We start from the raw sequence: 14,997 nt of genomic DNA on the forward strand, positions 1-14,997 counted from the left end.
TCCCTGTCACTGTCTCTCTAGCACTCTCTATCCCTGTCACTGTCTCTCTAGCACTCTCTATCCCTGTCACTGTCTCTCTAGCACTCTCATCCCTGTCTGTCTCTCTAGCACTCTCTATCCCCGTCACTGTCTCTCTAGCACTCTCTATCCCTGCCACTGTCTCTCTAGTACTCTCTATCCCTGTTTGTCTCTCTAGCACTCACTATCCCGTCACTGTCTCTCTAGCACTCTCTATCCCCGTCACTGTCTCTCTAGCACTCTCTATCCCCGTCACTGTCCTCTCTAGCACTCTCTATCCCTGTTTGTCTCTCTAGCACTTCTATCCCTGTCACTGTCTCTCTAGCACTCTCTATCCCTGTCCACTGTCTCTCTAGCACTCTCTATCCCTGTTAGTGTCTCTCTAGCCTCGCTATCCCTGTTTACTACTGCCTCTCTAGCACTCTCTATCCCTGTTTGTCTCTCTCTTATGAGATCTAATCCTTCATCCCTGTTTGTGTCTCTCTCATGATCTCTAGCACTCTATCCCAGTCTTGTGTCCTCTCAAGCTCTTAGATCGATTGATAACACTTTATTAATAACTCTCCACCTCCACCTCAGCTGTGTAGTGAGCGTTCGCGTAGGGCGGAATTGGGCAGCGTCGATTGGTCGCCGTGCATCACCCAAGTGGGTGCTACATATTGGTGGTGGTTAGTGAGGTCCCCCCTTCACTTTAGTCGTCTTTTGAGTGTTATTAATTCTTCATGTTTAACCTATGCTCTGTAAGGTGACCTTGAGTGTCTTGAAAGGCGCCCTTTAAATAATTATTATTATTATTATTATTATTAATCTCCCTTAGGGGAAATTCTTGTGTAACAGCACAGCAGCAGTGAAGGAAGGGTTCAAGAACTAATACAATACAAAGTAGTGCTAAAGTAATGCTAAGGAAAACTAAAATAAATGCTGAAGTAACTGCTACAGTAAGGACAACCACGACAAACGGTATACATTATTAAGTGGCCGAGTGGCAGAATAATTCACAGTATATAACGTTTTTTTACCTTGTGGTAAAGGCAAGTTGCCCAGTGATCAAGTATATATTTATACATATACATATATGCACACCAGTGGAAGCTTCTCCAGTGAGGAGAGGGAAGAATATCATCCTTAACATTGTTGAGAATAAAAAATGTAGATTGCCCAGACTACTAATGAATTAATGCCATTAAATATGACTACTTGAATGCCTTTCTATATGTAATGTTTGTTTCCCTCGGTAGAGGGACATGAGCACCCCCTTTGCCTATTGACAATTACTTCAGGGAGGACGTTCCTCCCTCAGCCTCCATTGACTCCCATTCATTTCCCTGAAAGTGTTGGCGGCCGGTGAATAACATGGGGTTCACTGGGAGAGAGGAGGGAAGTCCTCTGAGTGGGTGTGACTAGCTAAGTGATCTGGATCCCGCCTATGTCTGGAGGGAGGGGTTATCCCCTCAAATCTAGGCTACGAGAACCAACAAACCCTCAGTCGACTCGTATGCCTCGTTTCCACCGAGCGGTGCGCTACAGTTCGTTGCGGTACAGTGAGGCTCTGTTCAGTTATATTGGCGTTTCCCTAGCCCGCGGCCGAGCGGCGGAGCCCGCGAGGAGGATTGACCTGATCTATAAATGAAGTCCCTCATTCTTAATTGCCTTAACACCATGACCAACATTCTCAAAGATCCATTAACATCCACATTTGCCTAAAACAATGTTGGGCTTACAGCCCATGCAAATAGTTGCGAAATAATGTTCTTGTTGTTCTTTTAATTGTTTGTTACTCTGAACATTCGGTTTGATATTGTGGAAAGGATATTAGTGAATGATTCAGAGCATGAAGCATTCTATATGGCATCACTTTTGTTCTTGTGTCGTCATTTTTCTTACAATTGTAGCTGAAAATAAACATAGCCAAATTACAACTAATAGCTTCAGTCATTGAGGGCTAAAATAGGCCCAATGCTAGGCCCAGATTTTATTATTGAGTTTTACAAATCAAGAGTAGGCCTGATTTGAGTAATTGACTTTGCATCCTTTCCTTCTGCTCTTGTAGTCCAAGACATGCTGCCCACCAGCTTACAAAGTACAATGCAAAGTACAATGCTGCAAGTGCAATTATCCCTCCCTGCTATTTTGTAGATCCCCAAAACATCCTGAAACAACTTGAGTCTCACATACTTATGCCACCATACGCCACTAACAGTGCAAGCAGGCCAATGGCAACCAAGCACGCAGTCCTTCCTCCCTCACTTTAAAAAACACCAGCCGCCACTGATGCACACATACATATACACTAATCTAGCGCTCTCTCTCTCAACCTGCTCTATCAGTGTTGTGGGTCTCTCTCTCACACTCTACTGCGGTCTCTCTTTCTCTCTTTCTCTCTTTCTCTCTTTCTCGCAATCTCATTTGTCTCATTCCTGCAGTGTCTCTCTAGGTCTCTTGAGTTCTGTCTCTCTAGCACTCTGTCACTGTTTTGTCTCTCTAGTACGATATTTATTTCAATTCGACTTTATTGCCATGAAGAATGTATACATTGCATATATACATTGCCAAAGCACAAAATATCAGATCCAAAATAAAATACTGACAATTATAAATTGTGTGTATGTATATATCTATCAATCTATGCATCTATCTATCTTTATTTGTATTTTTTTTTTTTACCTACGATAACAATCGGTGTCGTAGTCTGGTATCATTCCTTGGTACAGTAAGACCACTCATTGGCCCCCTATGTTGATTGACAGCTGAGGGGAGGGATGCCTCTCTATATCTGCTGCCGCTAATCCAACATGGCTGTTCCTTTCCTGTCACTTCAGGCCCAACCGGTTGCTGATTCTCCATGGATTCCTGGACGAGAACGTGCACTTTTTCCACACCAATTTCCTCGTGTCGCAGATCATCCGCGCTGGGAAGCCCTACCAGCTGCAGGTGATTAGGACAGGCGTGCAGACGACACACTAGGTCACGCTTCTAGACCTCGGCCTAACGGTTTCCAGTTATTGCAATACTGTGGTTCCCAACATTGGATTGAGCAATGTATAAAATATCTTTAATTTAACACTGTTTTATGCCAACGGTCCGTAATATACGCAACGGTTAAATGCTAGCACAAGCAAAGTACTTAGCTGGTACATTCATGTAACTGACAGCTGTTGATCAGTTCAAACCACGCATGGGGAAGCAGAAATCCATGTGTGAAAGGACTTAAAGTATGGTTAACTCTTTGACCAGCAGGTGTGAGGGGAATGAGTCATTACAAGCCTTTTCAGAATCACAAGTGGGACTGACCACCTAGATTTTGAAATGGCTAGTAATGGCTCATCACTCTCACCCCTGGGGTAAGATAGAGACCCTTTTTAAATGGACGCCAATCAACCATTTCCAACCGATACTAGTAACACGCGTATACTGTAGACAAGATAGCAGAGAGAGTACTCAACCGTGTGTGTGTGTGTGTGTGTTCTCTCTCGTTGCCCCACAGGTGTACCCCAACGAGCGCCACAGTATTCGCTGTCCTGAGTCGGGAGCACTACGAGATCATGCTGCTGTACTTTTTACAACAATACCTCTAAAGAGCACACACCGAGAGGGGGTGAACGGGGGATGAGCGGCTCCCTTCATCCCCCGTCAGCCAACATCACCCACCTCCCTCCCTCTCCCCCCCTCACTAGAGACTTCCACCTTGAGGACACTCTTAACTATGAACTGGAACGCTCACTACGCAAAAATCCACTTCTTCTTCCTCCTCCTCTTCGCTCTCTCTGCTCTCACCCGCTGTCCCTCCCTCTCCCTTCCCCTCTCTGGCCTTGGTTCGTTACTGTTCTGCTTGCTGTGTTCCACGGCCCCCCCTCCTCGGTGTATGTCTGCGGCCCGCGGCTGTTGTCGAGGACAGGAGTGGTCGGTTCTTGTTGTTCTGATTTTTTTTTGGTTTTGCGTTTCGCCTGCAGAAACTGAAGAAAGGACGGGATATATGTTGAGAAATATACAGGCTGCCTCACGCTCACTGTTCACCCACAGCTAGTCAACTCCACACACACTGTTTCCTTTCCTTTGCCAAAACCATTTGTGTGTCCGCGTCTGCGGTGGTGTGTGTGACTAATGCGCGCGTGTACGTTTATGTCTGTGCGCGCGTGTGTGTGTGCGTTCGATTTTCACGGTGCAAACCCGACTTCAACCCATTTCATCCGTTTTTGTCACTGGTCGGACCGGGATCATGGTACTTAATGATATTAAGAGTTGTCTTAAACATACTTACAGACACACAAACCCACATACAGTTCATACACTCGATTCCCACAGCCCACGTATTCTGTCAATCTAAACACTTGCACACTACACACACGTACACACACGTACACACACGGGATGCGACCATGTGGGGACAGGGGCCGGTGTGTACCGTTTTCCTCTTGTCAGACTAGTTTTAAGTGTCTGGGTTTAAAAAAATAAATGAATATTTTATTAACTTTTAATCTGTTTATAATGCGTAGCGGCGCGCGTTTCCACTCTCTCTGTTGTCTGCGTCACGTCACATTGCTCAAGGTGGGTGTGTGTGTCTCTGCGTCTCTGCCTGCCTTCTTATGAAACACATACGTTATGATGTTTGCCAAAGTACCTCCTGACTCGCTCACGCTGGTATTTCCTTTTTTTTTTTTTTTACTGCAATAAAGACAACAGGGGGGTGAGCACTGGAGTCTTATAAACAGCTTTGTACACCCGAAGACAATTTGTACATGGTAATAAAGAAATGTATGATGGATCCACGTTTCCCATGGTGTCCTGTGGCACATTCTGTTCAGTATTAATGTTGAGTAGATGTTTGCATGTGTAACGTCAGTATTTACTAGGGGTGGGACCAAATGGAGATACAGTATATCGTTGCGATAAGAGAAGAGACACACTGGTGCCAAATATTGCCGTTATTTAACCAAAGATGAGTTACTGAAAAACTCAGTTTGGACCGTGAATAAAGACCGAAATCCAGCCCTCAACCTTTTCAGCCTTTTTGCATTCATCGTTAGACATCTATCGTGATGTAAAGTGACAGGATTATCTAATAATATATTGATTATTCAGAATCGCTGTATCGCGATATTATTGGAATCGCAGGCCATGTATCGGGTATTTTATCGTGAGGTACCCTGTGATTCCCACCCCTAGTATCTACCGTATCCATCTTATCTGCTTATGTGTCCTACTGGAACTCTGTATAGGATAGATTTGCTATCTGGGTCCATCATATTGCATCTGCAGACTGTCGTCAACCTGCACCTTGTGGCTGAGGACCCATCCTCTCCAGAGAATACAATATGTGAAGGTTTCTCTTATTAATATTCATGGCGGTGTACTCTGGCCCGCTGGGCTGCGTTTCACCACAGCAGCCACCATAGAGCCCACTAATGGATTCTCAGCTCCTTCACATCAAAGCTACGTCCACGTTCCCCGCCCACGGACGTCCCTCTCTGCCGCTCCTATTCAAGCTTCGCACGAGGCCACGGGCTGCACACAGACCACCGGCCCTTCAGCGCCATCGTTGCCATAGTAACTGTGCCATAATTGATGCACCCCGCCTCCCACCCTCTGCGCTTCCTGCCTCATAACTCCTGGTCTGGTCTCTGTAGGGCTGCCGCCGGGCTGGTGATTGATGGCTCGGCCTGGTCGTGCTGATGGTTTGATGCTCCTCCTAACCCAGTGAAGGAGACACTGTGTTACAAGACAGCTACGACATAGTCAGAAACAATGGAGGCCCATAGTTAGGAGATGAAGACGAGGAAATAGGTTTAAAAGGTTTCAGTTTACTTTGCAGTGTGTATTAGCTTGAGGAGTGCTATGAACCATACATTGTCCAAGGTTGTGATATGTCTTTGTGAAGCAAATGTTGGTATAGTGTTATTGGACAGTGTCATTGACTTTATTGAAATAGGTGATCTCATATTGCTCTTAAACTTAATTAGAATCCGTGTGATTGTGTGATTAAAAAATATACATGAGAATCCCGTTTGCTAGACAAACACTTCACCAGAGGTACATCCCGGTGATTTGTCGCCACCCCGCCCACGTGCGTGCTAGAGGATTACCTGGGATTCTGTGATGGTGTCCGCAGGTGATGGCGGGAAGCATCTTAGCCGCACTTAGCAGGGTCAGGAGGAGGAGTGAGGAATCGACGCTGACACACAGAAGCTCAAGTGATCACCGGCCGACTGCACCCGGCGGGGAGTCACATGTTTACTGAGGACGTGCTAATGACACATCACTTCATCTGACTCAAGGTCCTCTTTTTATATTGTCAGCTGATCAAGTCTAGTCAACATGACGAGGTCATATGTATTGTCAGAAACAGGATATGAGGTCTGAGCCAATGACACATCACTCCATCAGAATCAAGCTCCTCTTTTTCTATTATTATGGTTTGTTTGTATGGTCAGAATCAGAGGGGGGGTCAATGGCCCCAATTATTGAATCATGAGTAACTTATTACTTTGTTAAAATGCTCTCCAATGTGCTATCGAGTCTGAGCCATACCCTGGGGATAAATCTGTAGGGCTCTGGGTGTGATGTCCTCAAAGGTTTTCTAATCTGTGTGCTCTGAGCGTCCCTTCGGCTGCATCGGGCTGCATGATCCGGCTTGATGCAGCTCCAGGCAGCTCCCCTCCTCCCAGCCCCTGCTGGTATGTAGCAGGCAGCCAGGGGCTCAGACCGCTCCCAACGGGCCTACAACATGATCCATGAGGGGCTGGAGGCATGGAGGTCCGGATCCATCCGTCTCACTCGACCTGGCAGGCCTGGGGAACGGGACTCAAGTACATTTGAATGTGTGGGTTTTGAGTAGGTTGTGATTAACATCTATGTGGGACTGTGAAGTGTTATGGAATGGCAATTATTGCTTATTTGAACTATGTATTGTTTTACTGTAAAATAATGCCCTGTATAATAATGTACTGTCTTTTCCAAGTCGGAACAGACTTCCCACAGAGATCTCAATTTAGCTCAACAACCTTCATTGAATAATCCACCAGCAGCAGTACTTCTTTTAAATCATTTTTATTGGCTTTTTTTGGCCATAAATCTGATATCTGTTTAAAAAACTTTACATAAGGAAATGAAAGACAAAATAAATTACAAAGAGGCAGCACCAGAAAAAATACATCATGATTTTTAAAGGTATATAAATAGAGAACAGTGACACAACTATAACACATTCTCACAAGTCACAGAAACACTTGTAATAGAAGTTCATAGAGGATAGAAGACGTTCTTTCATATATTATGTACAAACAGTAACTCTTATAAACACAGTCAATATGACTTAAAAATGTTTCCCAAAAATCTCCAATGGAAAGTAAAATAACTCTGTTGGAGTAAACACTTCAACATTGTTTCAACAGGCAACTAAGTTATTGTGTACAAAGACTGGAATGTTCTTCAGCAGTGGCCGCTGTGTGAAACCACTCGATTGAAATACTGTGCTACCGGATCACAGTGGTCTATATATTCATGGTAAACGCGGGGTTACTTATGGTCGTATGGTCAGCAGTCATTGTAGGATAGCCGCCATTTGGTCCATACCAATGGACGTCAAAGGGCTTTTCAATCGGCCTGGTTTGGTCTCTCTGACTCTTGTATGAATTTCAAACAGTTCACCCAGCATATTTGAACAGTAGGTGCTCTCTTGACCTGCTGGAAAGACATTTAACCTCACAAGACATCTTAAGACACTTATATGTTGGCCAATGGGTCTCAACTCGTCTAAAAATGAGGCCCACCATACCATACGCACGCCCGGACCTGCTGTCAGACGCCTCGTGTACAAATTCAGCTTCTTTAAGCAATGGCCTGCCCTCGGCCTCACCGCCCAGAACGCTCACATGCCATGCCCTGTGGCGTGAAGCGGCGAATCCTCCCGACACCACCAGGGCTCTCAGCGCTTGTGTCGGTATGTTCTAGCACGTTTCCGTCATCGTTCAACGGCCGCTTCTACGAATACCGAAAGGTCTGTCGTAGCTTTTCAGGGAAACATGGCGATGCTGAAACAAACGCAGGGCCAATACGCTGATATCGTTCAATTTCGTTTGGCGTCGCTTTGTTGTAAAAAGTCTCTCTCAAACCGGTCAGAACCAGACAGGTTCCGGCGGACCTCCGACCCAGGAAGCAGCCGGCGGGAACAGAGGAAGAATCTTGCACTTCCCTATACATTGTTTTTCTCTTTTTGTTTACAGTTCTGATCTTCTACGCCCTGTTGTTGATCTCAGCGGGGGCTACCATCATGGTGGTGGCCTTCAGGGGGTAGTAGCGCCCCCTCCAGGTCTTCCAGAAGATCCCCTGCTTCCTCTGGTGCCGCTGCTTGGGAGGAGGGCTGTGGAAGTACCGTCCGTTCAGGTTCGTGAGTGGCCGCAGTTACTGAACCACCAGCCGCCTATAAAAGACCACAGAAATCAGGAATCTGAGTTAAACCACTGCTCTGTTTCATGGATAGAGGATCAACACAGTTACAGTTATCTTTCCATTGGGGGGGTTGGTTTGACCACTCACCAGAGAGGTGTTTTGCACAGTTGGTGTCACTCTTGAGGTCGTGGTCTTGGTCGCGGGTGGAGAAGGGCAGGCGGCGGTGGTGTCGGTGGCCAGGCTGCTCTCCAGGCTGCCCATGGTGTCCGACGGCTGGATGTGGAGGGCGTACTTGGTGTCCTCACCACCCACGCTGAAGGGCATGGCCACGGACTCAGGCTCGTCCTTCCAGTCCGAGAACCGGACCTTGAGGAGGTGGTCGCCGTCTTTGGTCATCAAGTGGATATTTTCCAATCCCAGCCAGAATTCTCCTACAAAAGGAAATACGTATATGTTTAAACATGCTTACAGGTATGGCAGACATCTTCTTCCTCATACTTCATCCCACATCTGATCTGCCAAGCTAGCACACACTGAGTCCAGCACTCAGACAACCCAGTCCATTCAGTGGAGGAAGATCTCTTACCATTCAGACTTCCAAAGCCCTTCTGGTAGGCCTGCCACAACTGGTCAAAGTCCACGGAGCCGTCGTGGCGCTTCTGGATCACCGTCCAGCCACCTTCAGCGGTCATCTCACAGTAGACGTTGAAGGCCAGGCCGCCGTGCGGCTGGATAATGTACACCCCACTGGAGGTCACGCCGCTCAGGAACAGCTCATGGCAGTTGGAGGCAATTTCTGGAAGAAAAGCAAAATAGAAGGCAAACACAGAGTTAGTCACCTGGGCTTTAACTGAAACACTGGAAACACTCCCATCAGAACCAAACCACATTATTACCATAACTTCATTGTTCTCTTAAGATTGGAGACAAGTTTTGATTTCTTCTTTTTATCTTAACTACGGGAAACAATGGGTAAAAGTGACTGCAATTGTAAAATGTGTTTTGTTTGTGTTGTTTTGTCTTCGGGGCGTTTGCCAGATGTCACTTTATGTTGTTACGAAACTCTTTGTTGTTGCATCACCTGGGTGATTTCCCCGTACACCTTCATCATCTACTGACGCTTGGCCTACATGTTGACTCCGCCCCTTGCACTACCCCTCCGCCCCTTGCACGTAGGTACTTTCAGGGTCTTTTCAAATAAATTACATTATCACACTGAATGGCAGGTCTATCAATGAGTCAGCCCATATGAACAATGTCTCTCGGAGTCTGTTGACAGAAATTCAGAGAAGGGAGGGTGTGAGTATCCAACTAATAAACATGACCTTTATCCCAGTTCCCAAGCAGTCCTCCCCTGGCTTTGGCTACTACCTGGTACATGCAGCTAACCCCAAGCCCCCTCGCATTCCCCTCCTTCACGTGCACAGCAGCCTGTGCACGTGAAGGAGGAATGCATGGCTAGAGCGTGCAGAAGGTTTGGGAGGTGCAAGACCAGCGCTAACGAACCCAAACGTGATCTGACTGTGGGAGTCATAGGGTATTGATTGCACCCCCCTCGCACCATGCTATACATCTGGACTGCTGCATTGCGCTATTAGCACTGGAAGAGGTCAGCGGATACAGCAATCTCAGGAAGTGTGATAATTGACGTTTAACCCCTTTTTTAACCTACTTAGAGGGCCGTTATCTGATTAGCTGAGGAGGTTAATCTGATAGCTGTGTTCTTTTAACAGACAGTTCTCCTGGTTGTTCTGACCTTTCCTCCAGACTGATGGCTCGTGGCCGAGCCCAAGCCTTGGGGCTCTGGGGATTTCCTCAACTCACGCACACTTCTCCTTCTTCTAATGCTTAATTATGATCCAAGGGTCAGGAGAAGAGAGGTGGGGAGGGTCCAGATGAAGGGGATGGGAGGAGAGTATGAATAAAGACTAAAGGTGGTTGCAGAGGTGGGGGGAGGGACGTCTGACTCTGTGACAGATCTAGGGGAAAGGTTATGCATTCCTGAAGGCTGTCCTATGTTGGATGTAAACGAGGGCGTTCTGGGGAAACGGGCTGAAAGGAGGCCCCAGTCTGCTGGAAAACAGAAAAAAGGGATGTCTGTACAAAGTTCACTCGTAAAACGAGGCCGTCATGTCTCCCCCCTGCCCACTTCCCCAGTGGTCTGTTATTTTACTGCTACCCAGAGGGACCAGGTCTGGTTATCATAGGACTATTGCCTGTTAGGTTTGGCCAGAACCCCTTCCAGCCCCTGCTGGGAAAACAGTGAGTAATCCTTTTGTTCGTGGCTCTGACTGACCCTGGCTTCACACCCTCCCAGACCAGCGAACTTTCCCCTAGTTGGTGCTCTGCCAGGTGGACATTTTGGTGCTTATGACGGAATTCCTTAAAGCCTGCTGATGTCAGAGCATAGTATTCACAAGGCTTATTGTGATTTGCACACACTGGCTGAACCCATCGAGTTCCTCGCTCACCTCTCACCTACTTCTCCGTATGGACTTAGGCCATAGGCTACAGGCCACATTCTAGGACCTGTTCACACACATTTTTATGGACGTATATTTGGGTATGGATATAACCCTAGCAATAGTTTGGATGAATAGCCACCCGTCTGCGGTATCTTCTGTATCTCCATTAATCTTGACGAGAATCATGTCATGTTTGCCCCTTTGCCATTATAATCTAAATGATGGTAAGATCATAAAGATCAATACGATTCTTTGGTAACAGACTTTTGCAGCTGCAACCTCCCCCTAATGACTACACAGGAAGATGGAGTGTATTCAGCCAGTAGTGCCGAGGCAGAAACCTTTAGCCTAGCTGGACAGCCTCCAACTGAATTGAGCTCCGAAGAAAGAGCTCTTTATGTAAGCAGGAACCGTTTTACTTCATTTCAAATCCAAGACCCAGCTGAGCTGAGCCAGAGAGAAGGCTGGGCAACCGGGCAATTTACCCTGAAATCGTCAAACAAGTACAAATTAGTTCTAAACTAACTTTTGGATATTTCCAGCATTAGATCATCGTTAAGCAACCCGAGGCAAAGTCGACTTTCTCTGATTTAGAAACACTTTTCTCAGTTTTAGAAACACCTTCCTCTGTTGAACATTTCAGGAATGAATTCAAAGTTCTTGCCCGGGCACTGTCCTTGATTTTAATTGCATCCGATTTAAGCTTCTTTATGTCTTCAAATTAGAGATGGCGTGCAGCCCTTGGCGCCGGATGTGATTTGCTTAAATTAAGTCAGTGTAATGGGGGGGGGTTGGTCAGTGGCTCTTTGGCTTACCGGCTGGAGAGTCCTGCTGCTCCACGCTGATCGTTCGGCTCATGGACTTGGCGCTCTTGGTGGCTTCCTTTGTCTGCTGGACCTGTGAAGGTTGAGAATCTACGGTCAAACATTGAGGACAAAGCAAAGCACCCCCCAGGAGGCCTGACGGTGTGGATGTGTCTCTCCCCGTGAATCATCAGGTCCACAGACGTATCCTTACCTGACTCTGCAGGGATTTGATGCGCGTGTTCTGCTTGTCCAGCTTCTCCTGTTGGAGTTGTATTCTGTCCATCAGGTCGTCGATGCGTTTGTTCTGCGTTTCCAGCATTGACTACAAAAGAAGAGGCAAGGTCCCGCTACAGTCAGCATGACGTTCAAACCTCCAAAGCCAACATATGTGTGAAAGAGCATGTGGTACGATAGCGTATGTTAGCTATGTTACATAAAGAGGACACCACATGAGTACAGTACAAATGTGCAATTGCTTGCTCAGAAACGGAGCTCAATAAGTCAGCTTTTGTTGACTCTGAATAGAGGCGCAAAACCCTCCGTCTGGAAAAGTCATTCAGTACACTGCAGCACACTTTGTCTTTTGCACCCGAGCGTGTTCAGCTTACATAACTCATTCAGTGCGGGAACATTTTTACACTCAATCTCTGCAGAGTGTGTCAAGCCCATGCTGGTCCGCAGATGGAGAACCGCAGAGCTGTAAGCCATGTGTAACCCGTGGCTATTTCGCACTCTAAACGACTTCCACTTTTATAGCAGCCTTTATACATTTCTTCAGAATCTTCCAAGCACTTCCTGTGCATCTGAATGGAACTCTATTCAGATCCACTTTGAGCCCATCGAAATATCATCACCATTAAAGCCAACCTTTCTTGTCAATCAAAACTCTTTGCTAGAGCAGTTCAAATAGTGACTGCCATCGTTAATATGTTAATCATGAAGTTCCTTCATTTCTAACTCTCTGATTAATGTTGAGGGTCTGGTTTCATTCAAGCGTGCATCATTGCATCCAGCAGCAGTATGCCTGTTGCATGCTGCATACGAGGGTAACGCAGAGACAAAGAGGGGGGAGATAATCTCCTCACAGCCTCATTGTCTTCTCTAATCAACTCAACAGCCCCCCTCTCCCCTTCCACGGGGCCCCCACCAGGACCCCCCTCTCCCCTTCCACAGGGCCCCCACCAGGACCCCCCTCTCCCCTTCCACAGGGCCCCCACCAGGACCCTCTGCTCTCTGCTCACCTGGATGGCGTGGCCCTCGCTGGCGTTCCCCTTGGCAGTGGCGTCTCCCTGCAGCATGCTGTCCACCTTCTCCTCCAGACGGCTCAGCCTCTCGCCGGCCGCCCGGCTCTCCTGCTGCGCCTCCTCGGCCCGCCTCCGGAGCTGGGCCGTGGCGTTGAGCAGCCGGCCCTCCCGGTCCTCCAGGCCGTGGGCCCGGGCCCTCAGCGCCTCCCCCTCGGCCCGCAGCCGCTGGCTCTCCCGGCCCAGCTCGCCCACCGTGCTGTTGGAGGCCTTCAGCTTGACGGAGATGTCCCTCATCTGGACCTTGGTCTTGTCCACGTGCTCCTTCAGCCCCTGGCCCAGCTGCAGCAGGCCGTGGGCGATGACGTTCACGTCGTCCCACGCAGCGTACTGCACACGCTTCTCCTTGGGGCTGGCCTTCCTCTCGAAGGGGAAGCCGGTGGCCGTCAGGGCCAGCAGGCAGAGGGTCACGGCGGTCAGAGAGCTCCTCATGGTGCTGCGCTTGTTGAGTAGACGGGTAGTAGTAAAAAGGTGGTGTGGTGCGGCGGTGGGGTGATGAGCACGGTCTCTGGATCGAAAAGTCCTGTGCTGAGTGACTGAGTGTCTCTCTTTTTGGTTATCAGAGCTCTGGTCTCTGCCTCTGCAGGCATGCTGCAACTGCTTTATAGTTTCACCTCCCTCACATGCTGCCAGACGGCTGCTACTATTGGCTGGGGCCCGGGAGGGGGAGTGGAGTCCCTCTCAGGTTTCTCTCCCCTCCCCGCCTCCTCCCTCCCTGATTAACTATATCGGGACAGAGAGGAAAAGGAGGAAGAGTGATGTAACGCGGCTATCGGCTTGCACTGCTGCTGTTACGAAAAAAGACACTGCAATTATCTCGAGCTTCTGCCTCTTACTCGTCTCTTGTCTTTATCTTTAGGTACATCTCAAAAGAAGGACATTTGGAACAAGAGATATGTCCCAACTGTGACCAGACTGGAGCACAATAAAACCAACAGCATGATGGCCTTTTGCAGCTAATATGTACTTGGATACGTATTAGCGATCCTCCACAGAGGCTGTAACCATGGTGATGGTTGTCATGTGGTCATGGGGACGGGCTGACAGGGACTTACTGTGACAGCTGATCATTTGTATGCAGATGCTGTAATCTTGAAGACCATGACATATGACATATTCATACTCCTATTTTACTAAATGGAGGGTTGCTGATGCTAAACAAGTCCAAAACTAAAGACAATTACAAGCCTTCTCTAGAATACCTATTGTATTAGAGTATAAGAGTGCATTAAACCTTTACTTCTCTATATTTACAGTGGCATGTTGAAGATATTCATAGGTTTTATGAATGAGGATGGTTGTGATAAAAAGTTCCTTATTAGGAACAAATTAGTGGATGAGTACTCAGCATTAATTTGTTTAACATTAATGTGGACCAGTGAATCCATACAAATTGAAATAAATAATTTAAATTATTCATTAATTATCGTTCATTAAATATGGTTACATTAAAACAAAATGATATGTGACACTTAAGGCAGTAAGTATGTATTGTATTCATTAAAGTAGGCCTATCACGCAGAGAATGTTGAGAAACACCGTGGCTGAATGAGTCAGAGGCACAATAGAGCACACGTCAGGGGGAAGCGGCCACATGATACCAGGCAGGCTGCAGGTCTAGTAGTACGCGGGCCTTGAGGAGGATGGGGGACTGTGAGAATTAGGGGAAAGTTCATGGCGCGCAGAATGCTCACGTTATGCGGCAATTCCCAAGATCCCAGATTCTGAACACCCTAAGCGATACGCGATCCACTGACGGGCTACAAAAGAAGGAGGCATGGGCCGGGTTAACCCGGGTCTGCGGAGGAGGAGGAGGAGGAGGCTAATTAGGTGAAAGGTAACAGCGAGATCGCGCACAATGCCGATGGGCAGTGTTGCCAGATAGGGCCAGATTTCCCGCCCAATATGGCCCAATCTGGCAACACTGCCGTGGGGAGCATTGAGGATACAGCCGTTCCTCGCATGCCTGGCGGGTACCAAGCGTGGATGTGCTTCTTATTAAAGCGCCTACGAACAAGCTGG

At 47.5% G+C, this 14,997-nt stretch overlaps 2 pseudogenes; one reads left to right on the top strand and one right to left on the bottom strand.

Annotated features, from left to right (window-relative positions):
* The window catches only part of LOC130388190 (dipeptidyl peptidase 9-like), a 17,908-nt pseudogene extending 14,300 nt beyond the window's left edge, over positions 1–3,608 (top strand).
* Positions 3,609–7,084: 3,476 nt separating this feature from the next.
* On the bottom strand, positions 7,085–13,537 carry LOC130388186 (angiopoietin-related protein 4-like; annotated as a pseudogene).
* Positions 13,538–14,997: the final 1,460 nt, after the last annotated feature.

This window comes from Gadus chalcogrammus, chromosome 8 (genome assembly GCF_026213295.1).
Source record: "Gadus chalcogrammus isolate NIFS_2021 chromosome 8, NIFS_Gcha_1.0, whole genome shotgun sequence".
NCBI classification, from domain to species: domain Eukaryota; kingdom Metazoa; phylum Chordata; class Actinopteri; order Gadiformes; family Gadidae; genus Gadus; species Gadus chalcogrammus.